The following is a 20,450-nucleotide window of genomic DNA, read 5'->3' on the forward strand; positions in this document are numbered from 1 at the left end:
GATTTGCTCAGTGTGGTCATTTAATAGAGCTATTAACATACAGTATTACATGAGAAAAAAGACAAACTGCTCATATATATTTATAAAAAGAAACCAAAACAGGGGGCACTCCACATGAAGAACGTAACAGTATATAAAAGGAAGGGGAAGAGGTGTTCACCTCACCTCTGGTAGTTGTACATGCCAGGCACAATGCTGGAGTGCTGCAATTCCATCTGTCTGCTCCTGGCGTCCTGCTTAGGAGCCGTGATACAGTGAAGAACGATGAAACGTGGGTGCTTGAAATCCACAGGGCTCCACGCTCTTGAGTCAGGAATCATCCAGGTCAGATAAGAGAAGTCGATTTATCGATTTATTAAGCACACATGTTTTAGGGACAATCTGTCCCCTTCATCAGGTGACTACCAGATGAGGAGAACGAATTGTCCCTGAAACGCATTGTGTGTTTAATAATCACCTTCTCTTATTTGACCTGGGTAGTTCCTGGCTCAGAGCGTGGAGCCCTGTGGATTTCCACCACTCACCTTTCATCGTTCTTCACGATATATATTTATAGTTAGACACTGTTGTGGATCAGGAAATGTGCAGTACAAAGGAAACAGACCAGAAGACAGTCTAAGGCAGTATTTATAGTGTACATGCAAATATCTAGGTAGTGAGCATAGAGGCCTTATGGTGGCCTAGTACAGACCCTCATGGGCATCAAACACTGACAAAGGTCTGGGCACCGTATGTAACAAGATATTCTCAGTGTATATAGAGTCCAATGGAGCATGACACATTTTTTTCCAAACTATTACATTGGAAATATATGGAGAAACAGAAATTGCACTCTTCACTGGTATGAGTGCTTTATTACAGCTCTATACAACTCTGGAGCACAAGTCCTTCTACAAAAAAAACTTAAGTTGGATACAATAATGCAGCTGTTTGTATAAGGGACAGGGTATGTTTCCATGGTCAGTAAACACTGCGGATTGGATGCTGCATACAGCCGCAGCGTCCAATCCACAGTGGCCAGTATATGAAATCCCATCTCCACTATGTATGCAGGGAAGCCTCCGGCAACCCTGTGCAAATGGACATGTGGCGCGTCTTTCTAAACCGCAGCGTGTCAATTTATCTTGTGGAGACACTCAGTCTCCGCAAGACAAATATCACAGTCCAATGTATTGGACGCAGTGGTTCTGCACGGTTCAATGAACACATGCGGAATCACCGAGTGTACAAAAGCCAGCAACGATTGATTTTCGTAAGATCCCATCTACATTAATCTGTCTAATATGGACTAATAATCCTTGCATGTGAATTTGGAAAATTAAAGCCTTTTACAATATTGCTCAACCTCTCTATATACCTAGATACCACTCTGAGCTATTCTCAAACTTTATTTTTGTAATAAGAAATAATCTGCTACTGCACTTGGGCAGTATGAAAGCGGTAAGAAAAAGAGTTTGGCATCTAGGCCGGCAGAATAGCGGGTCTGAGGGTGGACAGCAGTCAGGGCATGTTCCATACAGTCTGTGACAAGGTGAATCTTCGGATTAGCATCTGATAGGTTTTTCTCAAGATTCTTGGAATCTGTGTGAACAAACAGTAAGTTTAGCATTGAGTCAATTAGTGTTACCACATACCATCAAAAATATTGTTCACATGTAGGAAATCTCTCAGTTCTCAATTTGTAGTCAGTGATTTGTTCAAGCAAAATTAGACAATCATTATAGACTGATATACAATTATCTTATATTGGTAAGAAAACTTTTTTACTAGTTGAAAATTTGAAGATTTATGGAACAACCTGAAACCAAATTAAAAAAAAAATCTGCCAGATTTTAATATACACTATATGGAAAAAAAAATATGGTAACCTACACATTATACTTGCAGAAGTTTTTATGGTTTATGACACTTTAATTTAATTGACATTAATATGGAGTTGGTTCCCTGTTTGCAGGTGTAACAGCTTCCACTCTTGGAAGAGTTTCTATAAGATTTTCGAGTGTGTGGGAATTGTTGCTCATTCATAAAGAACAGCGTTTGTGAGGTATGCTGACACTGCTTTTGGACTAGTAGTTCCTAGCTCCCAACGTTCTAAATTCAACAGGACTGTCCTAACTTGAAGGCTCAGTCCCGCCACGTCACAGCTTTGTACAGACTCCTAATACTCACCTCTCTGCTCTCTGGCATCTCTGCTCGCACCAAATTTAAATTAAACTATTCTTTCCTCCTCGGGTCTACCTGACTCCAAAACTCATGACACCAGCATTCACAGGGAATAGCTCTAACTATGAGCCACGACCCACTAAGATGTAGACAAAAGAATTTGGTAATCTTAAACTGTATTGCAGACAGTGAACCCAAAAGCAGATTATACATGTACATAGGCACATAGAAATACACTGTCATATGCAGTAGTATGCTCCCTGTATACTAAAGGTGAAGACAAAGTCATAATTTTTTGTTCCTATAAAACTGCTAAAAATAATAAAAAGCAATTACAAAATGTTATTTTTTTCATTTTTGAGATGCTTCCCAGGACTTGAACTCACAACCTTCAATACTACAGGAAAAAACTAATGCAATTGAGGCACAGGCTCTGCTGCTGTCACTGGAAGAATTGTATTTTCTTAATATGTATTGCAGGCTGACTCCACAGGCAGATTATACTGATACATCTTTGCATACAAATACACTGCTATGTCCCTGGACTCTAGAGGAAGAAAAAGAGATTTTGATTTTTCTTTTCCTATAAACTTACTAAAAAATAATGAAAAACAATTACAATAATGTAATTTTTAATGTGCTGTATTGAAAAATAATAAACATCATAATTAAGCAAACAACATGGATATATTTGGTGTCACTGTAATTGTTATGATCCACACAACATAGCAATCTGATTATTTACAAGGATCGGTAAATGGTGTGAAAAATGGCATGATTGATTTTTTTTCTCTCTATGAGGCCGGTGTCACACTTGCGAGTGCAATGCGAGAAATTTGCGCATCAATTCCTGGCACTGCCGCCGGCGGTTCGGACCGGAGTGTTCAGCTACATAGAAATGCATGCAGCCGCACACTATGGTCCCGTGTGGTGGAGGCAGTGCCGAGAATTGATGCGAGTTTCTCTCATTGCACTCGCAAGTGTGACACCAGCCTTAAACTCATAAAAAAGTAATAAAAAATGAATGCTCAGGAAGTATTCACATATAGCGTTAATGCAGTGTTTTTCCTTCTGCTTTTTATGTACATTTTCTGCAACTGTCTTCATCACACGCACAATAACAATCTTCTCTGATTATTGCATCATTGCTTTTCTTTTATGCAATTTCCCCCTTATTTGATGCATTTTTTGGTGCAGATGTGAAGCCGCATTTTTTAAAATACAGAGAAGCTTTAATTCTGCACTTAAAAATGCAGCACCATTTTATTTTTCTTTTCTTGCATTTTTGGAGGCTTCACATAGAAGCTTATATAGCTTGTACAAAAATAGTGTTGAGCGAACATGTTAAAGTGTTATCCGAGCATCTTGGGTGTGCTCGAATAATATGTACGCAAGATTCATGGCTATTAGACTGTCTGACAGCTGCAAAACAAGCAGCTGCATGGACTTGACCACACAGATTACCGTACTATAAAAGAAAACATTAAAAACTCGGCTTCACATCTGCACCAAAAATGCATCAAATAACGGGGAAAAAGCAACTAATTCACTATGAGAACTTCGTACTTTAATAGAATATATTAAATTATAACTTATTTCTTCATAAAAAATACAAAAAGGTGAACTTACACAAAACAACCATCATCAGATGCATATAATATAGACAAACACATAGACAGAAAAGCCAGCGGAAGGTGCCCAACTATACAGCCTAAGGCCAGCCTTGGGCTTTATTCTTCCACACCAAATTAACCCAACCAAACCTTTATGGACCTTGCTTTGTTCATCAGGACATAGACATGCTAGAACAAGAAACAACCTTCCTCAAACTATTTTCACATAGGTTGAAACATACAATTGTCCAAAATGTTTTAGTATGCTGAAGCATTAAGATTTCTTTTCATTTGCAATAAGGGGCCTATGCTAACTCCTGAAAAAAAACATATGATCCTTTTACTTTTTTTTTTTTTTATAAAGTTTCTCTAATAAAATGGAATGTTTATAATCAATAAATAATATTTTTGTAGGGTGCTGGATGAAATACTTCCACCCCCCTTTTATTTTTACTTTGTCTGCTCGAGGTTACTGGCCTGGAGGATTTCATGCACCGACTTATTGAAAACACCTAGGTTACTTACCGGTAGCAATTTCATTTAGAACCCATGACAGCACACCTGAGATAGGGATCCGCCCAGCAAGGACAGGAAACCCACTGAAATTAAAGGGCGATACCTCTTCTCCGCTTCAATTCGGTTACAGAGCATGAGAGGTCCTCCTGGTTAATTTATACACATAACAGATGCCACTTCATAAAACACCCAATCAATAGTGCACACCCATATGGTCATAAAAAAGGGCGGGAAATATTCGGATTTCTGGAGAATTTGAAACACCTTAGGGTGCGCCCGCTGACTGCACAGGAACGCAACAAGTTGCGTTTTGTGCGGACGGCGGGCACATCAAATTGACATATCCGCATACTGTACATCCTCATGTCCTGCGTACCCAATGTTAAAGATAAGTACGCAGGACGCATGCAGAAGTATGCAGATGTAGGCGGGGCTTAACGGAGGACATACATAGCCCTCTGCAAAGCCCCTGAAATGTAAACCCGGCCTAAGAATTCTGCAGCTCCGTGTAACAGAGGCATGTTTGAAAAGATCCTACCTCTTGGGGTTTTGGAGTGAAGCTGTTGCAGCCAAACCATAAGGGAATGTGCAGTACAAATTCTGGTAATTGCTGGATTCAGACCTCTTGCTGTCACTTCCCATATGTGCCTTAAGCTACGTTCACATTAGCGTTGTGCGACGCAGCGTCGGGCGCCGCTGCGTCGCCGCATGCGTTATGCACCCCTATATTTAACATGGCGGCGCATGGACATGCATTGCATTTGTGTTTTGTGACGCATGCGTCGCTGCGGCGCACGCGTCAGGGCGCACAGGACGCAGCAAGTTGCATTTTTTGTGCGTCCAAAATCAAGCAAAAAAAGGACGCATGCGTCACAATACGCTGCGTTGTGCATGCGTTCACATTTGCGTTGTGTGTTGCGTCGCCGACGCTGCGGCGCACATCGCAAATGTGAACGTAGCCTTAGATAAGTGTCTGCCTTCTTATCTAATAGTTCCCTGAGTAACCCTGAATCTTCAAAGGGTAGTGCTGACCTCTCCAATTACATAGACATGGCACCGTGGATCCTAGGAACCTTATCCAGTAACTCTGAATCCTTTTCCTCAAAATGCTATCTCCTTTTTGAGAATGAGGGCAAAGAATCAGTCTTCTCCAGCCTCTTCCACTTTGCTAATGAGTGCTTGGATCTTAGTATGGACCAGAAAGGTGCATTTCTTTTTCTCCTCAAACCCTCCAAGCATCAGGTCCTCAAGAGACTTAACTGCTTTCTCTTCCTTTAAGCCCATAGTTGATCTAATGGCTTTAAGCAATTTATCTGTGTCCTCCAACAGAAAGCACGGTCTGCACCCTATGTCACTGTCTGAGGAGGATGAATACGAGGACTTGGTATGGTACGGTCCTTTTGATGACCTTGGAAAGGAGTCAGAGTTAGAAGAAACCTCCCTAAGTTTTTTCTTCCCTTTTTTTAATACGGTTTTTAGGGAGCCCTCCACTTCAGATCTCATAACAGACCGAAGGCTTGCTGCAAAGTCAGGGGTCTCCTCACTAATGGTTCTGTGAATGCAGTCGGAGCAGAAGTTCCTCTGCTAGTCCACCGCTACCGGGTGTTTGCATAGCGCACTCTCTCTGTTCCTCTTCTTAGGGCTAGCTTTCCTAGGCCTCTCCTAGTGTTTTATACAAACAATAAGGGCCTATTAACAAATGAAGACATTCACAAAGATCACTGACCACCCGCTGTCACTTAAGGGTACCGGATTCGGAGGCTGTGGTGGGACGCAACGCATTCTCTCTTGACACCGAGTATTGAGATGCTTTGCTCTGCTGTCTGGGACGGCTGCTGCTTCTGCCACTTGAACAGCTGCTTCCCTTGTATCCACGTTGATTGTGAGCTGTTGACTGCTGCTTCTGATTGCCTTGATCCATGCTTGGCTGCTCGCCATTAAGAAGGGGGCGACAATGCCATCTTGTGGGGACTCCCTTCCAGTCCTAATGATTGCTCTTCCATTCCCCTGTGAAGGCTGACTGGCCAACCCGTCTTCATTGCACCGGCCGGCGACACGTAGGGCGCAGCCCTTATTTACTATGGATTACAAGAGCCGGGACACCAACTGGCTTACGCAAATATCTACTATTTTTGGAAACAGTTCAGATAAGACTAATGAGACTCATGGTAGCATTGAGACTGATGGGCAGCGATTGAGGGATCTACTGTTCAAGCGTACGAAAACTTGGTGGAATTGTAAAACATTAGAACAATATTTGCAACGTGGACTGGTCCCACGTGGATTGCGGGTCCAAGTTTTTCCCTCATTCCCTATTGAGGATATGGTAATTATACAGAAGTGGGAAGAGGCATGTGATAGGTGTTCTAAAACATTTTTGGAGTTGTTGATTTTACTTGATCAGAAAAAATTGGAGACATTAGAGGGACAGATACGATCTATACAGGATAAACTTAAGGATAAATTGACTGTTACTGAATTGACTACTTTTGAAGAGGATCTAAGTAAGCTATACTAAATGGGAAAAAGATCTGAAAAAGACTAAGACACATCAATTTCAATGTGATCAGACGGATTATGAGACTAACAGGGTGTATAGATGGAAATCACGATGGAATCGCTTTCGATCAGGCTCTGTTACCTCTGTGTCGAGTAGTTCATCACATGTATCTGCTGGCACTAGTACCAGGGAGTCATCAATTGATTCAAGACGTTATAATACTCGCCAGATGACAAATGGATGTAAAAACAACAAATTTCAGGACTTCAAACAAAACAATGATTTTAAGGTAATAAATGTATCGGATATTGTTCCTACACCAGCTCAGCAATCTGTTTTGACATTAGGTTTGACATTTTGTCCGGCCTCCAACTTTGATACCTTTGTGGCTATTTAGGATGTTTTTCTTTTTGCCCGCAAACTTATTTTAAAGAAATTCCACAAAAAGAATAATACACCTTTTCCTACAGAGGCCGAATTGGAAGCGCTCCGGGTATTAGAGAGTCTTCTTCTTGAGCAACAGGATTAAGAACAGAGTAAGTTTCCTGATTTTATTAGCAAGAAATCTAAAACCTTTCCCCCAATAACTTAGAATTTTTCAGTGGAAATTTTTGTGAGAATGGTATTTAATGAATTGTATCAGTTGCAGATTAGGAGGCTCTTTGGTAACCTGACACAGGTACAACATAAGGCTTTACAGGAACTCAAGGATATGAAACAGGTTGTATTTAAACCTGCTGATAAAGGTGGTAATGTGGTGGTCTGGCCGATACAGCAGTATGAGAAGGAAGCTTTTAAACAACTGAATGATGATAGTTGTTATCATAGACTGACGTCAGATCCCACATCCACCTTTCAGATGCAGCTGTTTCATATCCTTGATGTAGCCCTAGAAAAGGGCTGCATCACGAAAATGGTTTGGGAAGGATTACGGGTTGTTTTTCCGGTGGTTCCGACTATATATTTTTTACCGAAGATTCATAAAAATCTTTTAAACCCGCCCGGAAGACCCATTGTTTCCGATTGTGGTGGATTGAATGAAATGGTTTCCCGTTTTTTGGATTACTATCTTAAGCCGTGTGTGGTGGAATTACCATCCTATATTAAAGACTCTGGTGAGGTATTACGTAGGTTGCAGGGTATAACATTTGAACCAGATATGTTACTCATATCTGGAGATGTTGAATCATTATATACTTGTATTGAGCATCATAAGGGTATTGCAGCGGTGAAATTTTTCCTAATGAATAAGGGTATGGACTTGGAGTTATTACAACTTTTGTTGGAACTACTGTAGTATGCCTTGACTCACAATTATTTTACATTTAAGGACCGTTTCTTTCAACAAAAATGGGGAGTGGCGATGGGGGGGGTGTTTCGTGCCCTCATACGAAAATTTATTTATGGGCCATTGGGAACGTGAGAACATGTTATCCCATTTGTCAAATGTACAAGGCCCGGCCGTTTTAAGTTGGATGCATTTCATCGACGATATCCTTTTTATTTGGCAAGGGAGCAGAGCCGAGTTGGATGAATTAATACTAATGACTGGAATGTCAAATTCACCTTTAAAGTGACGGAGAGTGAGATCGATTTTCTTGACCTTCAGCTTTCAGTTGATCAACTCGGTAATGTTCATAGTACCATCTATCGTAAAGAAACAAGTACAAACTCTCTCTTACATGCAAGATCTGAACATCCCAGACACACTATTAAAGCCATCCCCAAAGGACAATTTATTAGGGCCAGGAGGATCTGTGATTTGAATGAAGAATTTGAAAGCCAAGTCCTAGATTTGAAGTCATGTTTTTTACGTCGAGGCTATGAGGCTGGGGACATTGAGAAAGGTTATCAGCAGACCAAAAGTATGGATCGTAATAATCTTCTTCATAATCAAACATCAAGAAAGGAGGAGTCATGTTTACGGATTATTACTAATTATCACAGTAGATGGAAGGATATGAGTAACATCATGAATCGATTTTGGCCTATATTAAAACAGGACCCTGAACTTGCTACATTTATTGAGGACACACCACGGATTGTTGCAAGAAGGAGCAAGAGGATTGGTGGGATGATAACACACAGCCATTATGTTCCCCCTAGATCCAATTTTATTTTTAACTCCAGAGGAACTGCAACTAGGATGTCCTGACTGCCGTGGGCTGTGTATATACTGGCAACGGCTGTTCCATTAGCCTCCTGATGAACTGGCATCATGGCAGGGAAACGCGTTGAGGCAGAGGCATATGTTTATCTTCTGGACCCCAGATAAGACTGGTTTTTCTTTTCTTTGCTGAAAGCGCTGCTGTGTCTTGCGGTATTGTGCAATAAGGGAAGCTGCAATAGTGCCATGGTATGGTACTTTGTGCTGTCGGGTAACATATAAAAGAGGGTTGTTGCCACATGTTGATATTGGTTTGATGGCAAACAATTTAGCATTTAGCATTTGACAGCGCATTGTTCACAATTGATTACGGTTTGCTGTTCTTTGTCCCAACATTTGTTTTACTCCCTGTCACTACCCTGAAGCAGACTCTGCAGCGTCTCAAGATCTGGGCTTGTCTATTATCTTATACACCCCTGTTTTTAGGGATTTCTTCACACGTGGTTCCCTCACTCTCCTGTGGGCTACTAATCTCTATTTATTTTTGAGAGTTGAGAGGGTAAGTGTGAAGGGTCACCGAGGGTGAGCCGACGAGAGCGGGGGAGCCATTTGCGATTTTATTTAGGGTGCCAACCTCCGCAGCAAGGCAGGGACATATCTAGGGTGACTAGAGGGTCAGCAATCCAGGCTTTCCCTCTCCCTACCCGGGTCCTGGTATACATTTATATCTGGGTATCCAATTTGTTATATTAGTCAGTCATTTTTTGTGGTTGTTACATTATTTTGCATTTGGCTCCTTTTATTCAGAGGGATGACTAGCATACTTTAGTGAGGAGATTTCACCTTCTGTATATTTTCTACCTCCTTTCCTTTCTAATTTTTCAACGACACCCTTGGTTCGTGGCTTTTGGCGTGGTTTACTGGTTGTAATTATCGCTATTTAGGGTGGACCAGTGTGCATCCAGGGTGAGCCATCGTTGAGCGGGGGCGCCATTTTGCGTACAAGATAGGATGCCAACCTCCGCTGCTAGGAAGGGTATATCAGGGTCTGGTAGGCTTTACTAGGGGTATATGCATATACTGTATTGTTTTGGGGTTTTTTTGTAGGTTGCGGGTTTTGTAGAGGTTTTTTGTCTATGACATTTTAACTGCTATTAATAAAAAGTTAATTTTAGGTATTAGTTAATATATTAGTTTGCTAAATCACTATACCAATATATCTTCTTGTATTTATTAACTCCAGAGGACCTACCTCGTTCCTGTGGTGACTGCAGTGCTTGGAGATATATGATTAAGACTGGTACTTTTGTGAATTCTTCAAAATCTCGGACTTTCAAAATTGTACATGCTATAAACTGCAGAACGACATCTGTGATTTATTATATTACCTGTCCATGTGGACTTATCTATATCGGCTTGACATCCAGACAATTACGTGTACCTGTTTTGGAACATGCAAGAGATATACGAGCGGCTAGACTGATTGGTCCTGAGGACACGCATAAAGAAGAGATTGCTAAGTTGAAGACATTACCTTCCCATTATCGAGAATTTCATCCGTCGGGGACCATTGATCTACAAGTTAGAGGTATTGATGTTGTTCATATGGGTGCCCGTGGGGGCCATTTAATGAATAAGTTAGTGCAAAGAGAATGTCGTTGGATTACGACTCTTAGAACAATGAAGCCATTTGGCTTGAATGACTAATGGGGTTTTTCTAGCTTTTTATGAGTTAAGCTTTGGATGTGTGCATCCTATCATTGCTGTCTATCGGTCTCATTATATATATTGGATTATTTTTATAAATATATTTATTTGTGATATTATGGTATTTTGAGTAATATGTTTTCTGTTTTCTTGTTTTTATTATACTGTATATATATTTTTTATTTTTGTTTTTATATTTTTTTCTATTTATGAGGGATTTATATTTTGAGTTGTGGTCTATCTAATATGTTTATTTCTAGAAATTTTATAGGTTCATGATATACAAGTGGTGGATTCTATATGAGAACTATATGGAGACAGAATGGGAAACTTGTCTTACATATAATGGACTGGAAGGATTATCCTGATATATCTCTCTTCACATGTCCTCACATATATTTTGATATACTTTTTTTCACATGTACTCACATATATTTATTTATTTGTTGTTATTTTATTAATAATTTGTATTTATATTTGCTTATTATTTTTTAGATCTTTATTATATTAATATTTTTTTATTGTCACATGTACACATGATTTGTATACATATTTATTATACATTTTTTTTTATTTGATATTTATATATTTACATATTATGCGGTATTTCAGTGAATTCTTTATTTTGTATTGTCTTATTCTGTGATTAATGATATGGTTAGTCCGTGATGTTATGGTGGATATTTATATGCGGTTTTGTTATTTAATGATTTATTATGATATCCACGCTCCAGTTTTTGTACTCTATTGTTGCAAGCCTTGCCCTTTTGCTTGCCCTTACATCTAATGGTGTCCCGTGTGCTGCGTTCTTGGTCTGCCTTCCCTGCACGCATACCTGGTCACGTGCTTCACTTGTGACGTCACGGATGGTGCAACCACGCCCTCTAGTGATGTTGCCGCAAGGCCGGTGACGTGGATGCGATAGCTGTGGCGGTGAATCAAGCGCCGAATTATATGCACATGGATAGGACTGTTCCCATTGGTTACACGTATCTTTATGGACCTATATTAATCCTATTGTAGCCCTCATTTTCTATCACTCCCTGACGAAGCAACGTGTGAAACGTGCGTTGGAGTGGGGGGTAGCAGTGGCACCACGTTTGAGATGAATTCCGGTTAGTATATGCAGACATATGCCTTACTACTACTTTTTATGGATAAGGTTATTGATTATTGTTTGCACTTTGGCACTTTATAATATTTATGGGTATATATGTACATTTTGCTATGTGTGCACTGAGCGCTTTATTTGCTTACCAGTATTATCTGGATTTATTATGTATATGGCACCTTATTGATTAACAGATTATAAACTATTGAGCACTGACTACTCCTCTTTGCTTACCAGTACAATCTGGATTTACTACATATACAGCACCTTCTTGATTATTATACTGATTATGGAGTGAATTTTACCTTTCTCAACTACTAATTATATTTGGACTGCGTTTGGTGCCCTGCTCCCCTTGTGTGTTTTTAAATTTCTTATATGTTTTTTATCATGTCTTTTGTAAATTTGGATTGGTGTCTTTAATAAAATTGTGTTTATTATTAAGATTAATTTGTGTATCGTGTGGTTAATACGGACTTAGGTGTTCAAGCTGTTTTTTTGGTTTGGTGAATTTCTTCTGTCGCACCCACTGAAGTCACTTCGGCACGCCCATACTCAGGATGCCTTGCACCCGCACCACCTCAGGATGTGCTTCCTGGCCGCTCTATCATGCTGAAACCAGCGGAGAGGAAGCATGGGGAGTGCAGCAGGGGGATGGTGGCACGACTATCTGAGACCAGTTACAGACCTGACTGTGCTGCCTGTGCCCGCACGTACACCAACCTCCCAGGGGACCTGTGGATAGAGCTTCCAGTCACCTGAAGGCCAGTGCACAGGTACGCAGGCTGCTCTTCTGACACCGGGACAAGCCTGGGAATATTTTTTTCCTCTTCACTGCGGATTTCAGGATGGGGATCCCATCAAGGACAGGAAAGTAAGTGAAACGGGGGAGAGGTACAGCCGTTTAATTTCAATGGGTTTCCTGTCCTTGCTGGGCGGATCCCTCTCTCACATGTGTTGTCATGTGTGAAGGGAAATCTATGGCATTTCTTTCAGTGCAGTGGTAAGCCGATTCACTCTATTTTTTATAGCATATTACGATTTTCTTATTGTGCTAACGTTACTGTTAAGACCTCTGTTTGCATATTGATGTATATGTATTGTATATATATATATATATATATATATATATATATATATATATATATATATATATTGTGGCATGGCGACTGTCATGTGATTGATGAGCGGTATGTATCGCAGAGGTGGGTGGCCCTGTGATGGAAGCCTGGGCGTGTTTTGCTCAGCAGATCTACTGCTGAGGGATTTGTTTTATATTGGGAAGCCTTCCAGGTGGCTTGGAGAGCTGGGTGGGTCCAGTCACCTACAAACCCATCCAAAGGGATGGGTCTGAATGCCCAAGATGAAGCCTGTATATGATTGTGTGTTTGAAGACCTGCGGTGATGTCACGATCACCTGACTAGCCATGTGATAGGTACCTGGGTGTGGTTACACCTATGTAATGGAGGTGTGTTTGGCACATGGGAGCGAGTGCTGGCTAGTCTGAGCCAGAGCAAGGAGGTCTGTGAGATATCTCCGGAGTGGACGGTCTGATAATCGTGTTACTGAACAGGGTCAGTGAGAGACGTCTGTGGGGTACCTCTGAGGATAAGAGGTATTCGGGAACCTGTGTGGCCGGCACCAACAGGTAACGGAAAGGGATCCGTGTTACACTGACTGGGGTCAGAGAGAGATACTGTGTTTACTCTATGGGATACCTCTGAGGATAAGAGGCATCCGGGAACCTGTGTGATGGACGCCAACAGCTAATGGACTGTAATCCGTGTTATGCTGACCGGGGTCAGTGAGGGACTGTGGTTCCACTGTAAAGCCGAATGTGTACAGACAGTGTTCAGGCTGTTGCATACTACCAAGTTCCCGAGGTTGCGGTTTATGCTGTTGTCAAAATAAACCAAATAGACTGTTTTTGTAAGAAAATCGTGCCTGTGTGCGTTTATCCTGTTGCCAAGCAAGTGTCCCCCAAGACACGCAGTAAGCGCTATCGCTATCTTACTATATATATATATATATATATATATATATATATATATATATATATATATATATATATATATATACACACACACACACACACTGCTCAAAAAAAAAAGGGAACACTAAAATCTCACATCCTAGATATCACTGAATGAAGTGTTCTAGCTCTAAATATTTCTTCATTACATAGTGGAATGGGTTGAGAACAATTAAACCTAAAAATGATCAACGTAAATCACAACTAATATCCCACGGAGGTCTGGAGTTCGAATGATGCTCAAAATCAAAGTGGAAAATGAAGATACAGGCTGATCCAACTTCAGTGGAAATGCCTCAAGGCAAGGAAATGAGGCTCAGTAGTGTGTGTGGCCTCCACGTGCCTGTATGATCTCCCTACAACGCCAAGGCATGCACCTGATAAGGCGGCGGATGGTCTCCCGAAGGCTCTCCTCCCAGGCCTGGACTAAAGCATCCGCCAACTCCTGGATAGTCTGTGGTGTAATGTGACTTTGGTGGATTGTTCGAGACATGATGTCCCAGATGTGTTTAATTGGATTCAGGTCTGGGTAACGGGCAGGCCAGTCCATAGCTTTAATGCCTTCATCATGCAGGAACTGCTGAAACACTTCAGCCACATGAGGTTTGGCATTGTCCTGCATTAGGAGGAACTCAGGGCCAACCGCACCAGCATATGGTCTCACAAGGGGTCTGAGGATCTCATCTCGGTACCTAATGGCAGTCAGTCTACCTCTGGCGTGCACATGGAGGGCTGTGCAGCCCTCCAAAGAAATGCCACCCCACAACATTACTGACCCACTGCCAAACCGGTCATGCTGAAGGATGTTGCAGGGAGCAGATCGCTCTCCATGGCATCTCCAGACTCTGTCACGTCTGTCACATGTGCTCTGTGTGAACCTGCTTTCATCTGTGAAGAGCACAGGGTGCCAGTGGCGAATTTGCCAATCCTGGTGTTCTGTGACAAATGCAGAGTCCTGCATGGTGTTGGGCTGTGAGCACAACCCTCATCTGTGGACGTCGGGCACTCAGACCATCCTCATGGAGTCGATTTCTAACCATTTGTGCAGACATATGCACATTTGTGGCCTGCTGGAGGTCATTTTGCAGGGCTCTGGCAGTGCTCCTCCTGTTCCTCCTTGCACAAAGGCCGAGGTAGCGGTCCTGCTGCTGAGTTGTTGCCCTCCTATGGCCCCCTCCACATTTCCTGGTGTACTGGCCTGTCTCCTGGTAGCGCCCCCAGCCTCTGGATACTACGCTGACAGACACAGCAAACCTTCTTGCCACAACTTGCATTGATGTGCCATCCTGGATGAGCTGCACTACCTGAGCCACCTGTGTGGGTTGTAGAGTTCGTTTTATGCTATCATGAGTGTGAAAGCACAACCAACATTCAAAAGTGACCAAAACATCAGCCAGAAAGCATTGGTACTGAGATGTGGTCTGCGGTCCCCACCTGCAGAACCACTCCTTTATTGAGTGTGTCTTGATAATTGCCAATAATTTCCATCTGTGGTCTATTCCATTTGCAGGACAGCAAGTGAAAGTGTTGTTTAAGTGTTCCCTTTATTTTTCAAGCAGTGTGTGTATATATATATATATATATATATATATATATATATATATATATATATATATATATATATATATATTGTAAGAGTCATGTCGGCCTGGTAGTCGGGGGCAGGTATATCTCGCCCAGGTATTTGTCCTATGTGAATTAGGCCGCTCAGTATCTTCAGGATACTGAGGGGTTAATAACTGCAGGAATAAAGGCTGACCAGCTGGAGGTTTCAGGTGTCAGCCTGGGGCACACAGAATGCCTGTCTGTGTGAGACAATGTGAGTAAGAGCTGTGCTCATGACCTGTGTTATGTTTGCTGGGTGGGAGTAGCCCCCCAGTTGTTAGATAGGTACGTGTTTGTTTAGTAAGTGCCGGACAGGCAAGGGTTTATTTTTATGATTTGTTTTCTGTATTTGCTTTCACTCTAATAAACCTGACCTGAGGTCAGTTTACCTGGAAACCTGCTGTCGCCTCAGAGTTTAATGCACAAACCACGTGACCTTTGACCCCAGCAAAGGCGATCCCGGAGTGTTTTGTTACATTGTGGTGGAGAACGCGGGCACTCCGTGGCACAGGCGACAGTATGGAAGACGTGGTGAAAGCACTAGTGCAGTCCACTGCCATACAGCAGCAGGCCACTGCCGCACAGCAGGAAGCTAATCGCTTGATGGCCGCACAGCTGAAGGAGTTACTGGACATGACGGCTGCAGACCGCCAGCTTCTCCAACAGGTGGCGCAACGCTTGCTGAGCATGCCTGAGGCTAACCCGGAAGCAGAGTCCAGGAGGATCCATGTGAGTCGATACTGGCAAAAGCTGACCGCAGAAGATTACGTCGAGGCGTACCTGACAACGTTTGAGCGGACAGCGTTGAGAGAGAAGTGGCCGAAGGAACGATGGGCCGATCTAATTGCTCCGTTTCTTTCCGGCGAGGCCCAAAAAGCTTACCATGACTTGGACCCGGAAGTCGCGCAGGACTTTGGGAAGCTGAGAGCTGAGATCCTGGCCCGGCTCGGTGTGACGACGGCTGTCCGTGCACAGAGGGCACACCAGTGGACATACCAGCAAGATAAACCGGCGCGGTCTCAGATGTTCGACCTGATCTACTTGACAAAGAAATGGCTGCAACCCGAGGAACTGACAACGCCCGAAATAATCCAGCGGATTGTCTTGGACAAGTACCTGAGGGTACTACCACCAGCGCTGAAAAAGTGGGTAAGCCAAGGAAATCCCACGACAGCGGATCAACTTGTGGAGTTGGTCGAGCGTTATTCCGTGGCAGAAGGACTTCCCGACGACACCGCCAGCACCCGGTCTGTGCCTCCTCCTCGTGGAACCGGTAAGACTGTTCCAGCGATTACAGGTGAAGGAAAATCACCAAAAACTGTGGGGGAGGAACCCGGGACTGCTCGCGCTCCGAGACCGAGAGTATGGGACGGTGGTCTCAGTAGGGGGCCTGTTAGGTGTTTTCGTTGCCGTGAGAAGGGCCATGTTTCTGCGAACTGTCCTGTTACCACTGAACCCATGCAGTGCGATGTTATAGACTCTAAGAAACGCATGTCTTTGGTTACACAGCTGGTGAATGTGAATGCGGGCCAAAATGATATAGCAAAACACCTGTGTGAATTATCTGTTGATGGGAAAAGTGTTGTGGCATTACTAGACTCTGGAAGTGTGGTGACTCTGGTGAAAGCTAGTCTGGTGGCACTTCCGTCTGGTTCGTCTGACAAATTCTCTGTAACGTGTGTGCATGGTGACACCTGCTCGTACCTAACAGCGGTCATACTGATTTCCACTCCCTATGGGTCTGTGCAACACAAAGTGGGACTCGTTCCCGCACTGTTACATGATATAATCCTGGGCAGGGATTTTCCTCATTTCTGGCAGTTGTGGGAGAATCAGTTGCTCCTTCACAGTAGCTGTAACCGTGAATCTTCCCCCATGCCATCTGGAGGTCCCGAGTTCCTAGACGAGACCCCACAGGAAGATGTTGCTGGGGAGGTTATTGAATCTAACCTTCAGTTCCCCTTCTCAGTTATGGCGGGGGAAACTGAGGAAACTGAGGAAACTCAGCGAGAGGCGGAGGCAGGCAGTCATCCAGCACCCTGCCTACCCGATTTGGGAGTTCAGTTGGATGACTTCCACAGCGAACAAATGAAAGATCCTACCCTGACTCAGGCTAGGAAAAATGTAAAAGTGATAGATAGCGTACCCGTGGAACCTGACACTAGGCTAGCGTACCCGTACATGGTTCTTGAGAATGATTTACTCTACCAGGTAGAGAAAAAAGGGGAAGACACTGTGCAACAGTTAGTGGTACCCAAACCTTATCGGCGGAAGGTACTGGACCTGGCCCACGGACATATAATGGGGGGACACCTGGGGGTACAAAAAACCATAGAAAGGATATTGCATTGTTTTGTGTGGCCCGGAATACACAATGATGTGCGTAACTATTGTGAGTCCTGTCCAGAGTGCCAAATCTCGGCACCTAAACCTCGGTTCCGTAGCCCTTTGGTACCCCTCCCTGTTATTGGGGTCCCGTTTGAGAGAATTGGGATGGATTTGGTTGGGCCCCTTCCCCGGTCCGCACGTGGGCATCAACATATCCTCGTCATCATGGACTATGCCACTCGTTATCCCGAAGCCATCCCTTTGCGTAACACTGCTACCAAAATGATCGCCAAAGAGTTGGTACACGTGTTTAGTCGGGTGGGAATTCCAAAACAGATACTCACCGACCAGGGGACTCCCTTTATGTCAAGGGTGATGAAGGAGCTCTGCAGGCTCTTACAAATAGACCAGTTGCGTACGTCTGTCTATCACCCTCAAACAGATGGCCTGGTTGAGCGGTTCAATAAAACCTTAAAACAGATGCTCCGGAAGGCGATAGACAAAGATGGGAAGAACTGGGATTACTTGTTACCCTATTTGCTGTTTGCCATTAGGGAAGTTCCCCAGTCTTCCACAGGATTCTCGCCTTTCGAGCTATTACATGCCCGTTGTCCCCGTGGACTGTTGGACGTCGCAAAAGAAACCTGGGAAGGTCAAGTCACTCCCTTTAAAACGGTAATAGACCATGTAACGCAAATGCAGGACCGGATTGCTGCTGTCATGCCCCTTGTTAGGGAACATATGTTACAGGCCCAGGGAGCCCAGAGGCAAAGTTATGATAGAGGCGCCAAGGTCCGTACGTTTGCACCCGGGGATAGGGTGTTGGTCCTAATCCCTACGGTGGATAGTAAATTTCTGGCAAAATGGCAGGGCCCCTTTGAGGTCATGGAAGGAGCTGGAGAAGTGAACTATAAAGTGCACCAGCCTGGTAAGAGAAAACCAGAGCAGATTTATCATGTGAATCTGATAAAACCCTGGAAAGACCGCGCTGCCCTAACAGCGGATCTGCCCCGTCCGGTTTGCTCACCTACCATACCGGAGGTGCAGATTGCCGAGACTCTGTCTGAACGACAAAAATCTGAGGTTAAGCAGTTTTTGTTACAGAACCAACAGTTTTTCTCGGAAAAACCTGACCAGACTAGGCTAGTGAAACATGAGATTGTCACAGAGCCTGGTGTCACAGTTCATGTGAAGCCATACCGGATTCCGGAAGCACGCCGTGAAGCCGTCTCCCGGGAGGTGAAGGCCATGTTGGACTTAGGAGTCATTGAAGAGTCGCACAGCGCCTGGTCCAGTCCAATCGTGTTGATACCTAAGCCGGATGGCTCTATACGGTTTTGCAATGACTTTCGGAAACTGAATGCGGTTTCTAAATTTGATGCCTACCCTATGCCCCGGGTCGATGAGTTGATCGATCGGCTGGGTAAAGCCCGATATATTACGACCCTGGATCTAACAAAGGGGTACTGGCAGATCCCTCTGGCCGAGGCGGCCAGAGAGAAGACGGCATTTGCTACACCGGAAGGGCTGTTCCAGTATATCTACATGCCGTTTGGACTTCACGGAGCCCCAGCAACGTTCCAGAGATTGATGGATCGAGTCTTGAGGCCCCACAGGCAGTACGCCTCTGCCTACCTAGACGACATCATAATTTACAGCGTGGACTGGGAAACTCACCTCCGGAAGGTACAGGCGGTGATTGATGACCTGAGAGATGCAGGCTTAACGGCGAATCCCAAGAAATGTCACATCGGCCTTGAAGAAGCCCGATACTTGGGCTATGTGATTGGCAGAGGAGTGGTTAAACCCCAGATCGACAAAATACAGGCAATTCAGGGCTGGCCGCAACCAGTGAACAAGAAACAAGTTCAAGCTTTCCTGGGCATTGCCGGCTATTATCGCCAGTTCATACCCACCTTTGCGGCCATGGCTACCCCCTTGACGGATCTTACCAAAGGGAGGGATTCCGTCATGGTAAAATGGACCTCAGCGGCTGAAGAGGCCTTCCACAGCCTGAAACGGGCTTTGTGCTCTCAGCCCGTACTAGTGACTCCTGATTTCAGCAGCGAGTTTGTGGTGCAAACGGATGCTTCTGATACTGGTATTGGAGCTGTACTTTCCCAGGTCAGGGACGGAGTCGAACACCCGGTCCTCTACCTCAGTCGGAAACTGAATGTGCATGAGCAGAGGTATGCCGTGGTTGAAAAAGAGTGCCTAGCCATCAAATGGGCTCTCGACTCCCTCAAATATTACCTGGCAGGTAGGAAGTTTAGGCTGGTCACGGACCATGCCCCTCTCAAATGGATGCACCTCCACAAGGACCATAATAGTCGGGTAACCCGGTGGTTCCTTGCCCTGCAGGCTTACTCGTTCACGGTGGAGCACCGCCCCGGGGTACAGATGGGGAATGCTGATGCCCTGTCCCGAGTGCACTGTTTCAGGAGTGTCTTTGCTCGACCGGAGTGGTCTGAGCAGGGGGGGAGGATATGTGAGAGTCATGTCGGCCTGGTAGTCGGGGGCAGGTATATCTCGCCCAGGTATTTGTCCTATGTGAATTAGGCCGCTCAGTATCTTCAGGATACTAAGGGGTTAATAACTGCAGGAATAAAGGCTGACCAGCTGGAGGTTTCAGGTGTCAGCCTGGGGCACACAGAATGCCTGTCTGTGTGAGACAATGTGAGTAAGAGCTGTGCTCATGACCTGTGTTATGTTTGCTGGGTGGGAGTAGCCCCCCAGTTGTTAGATAGGTACGTGTTTGTTTAGTAAG

General features: G+C 44.0%; 1 pseudogene across 1 annotated transcript in view; it reads right to left on the reverse strand.

The window, feature by feature from the left end:
* LOC143816815 (retinol dehydrogenase 16-like) overlaps nucleotides 1-20,450 on the reverse strand; it is a 124,094-nt pseudogene continuing 103,644 nt past the window's right edge. The window contains exon 5 of the transcript XR_013224004.1: nucleotides 1-1,581. The product of XR_013224004.1 is annotated as a retinol dehydrogenase 16-like (transcript). The remainder of the gene's footprint in view (nucleotides 1,582-20,450) is intronic.

This window comes from Ranitomeya variabilis, chromosome 3 (genome assembly GCF_051348905.1).
Source record: "Ranitomeya variabilis isolate aRanVar5 chromosome 3, aRanVar5.hap1, whole genome shotgun sequence".
Lineage (NCBI taxonomy): Eukaryota > Metazoa > Chordata > Amphibia > Anura > Dendrobatidae > Ranitomeya > Ranitomeya variabilis.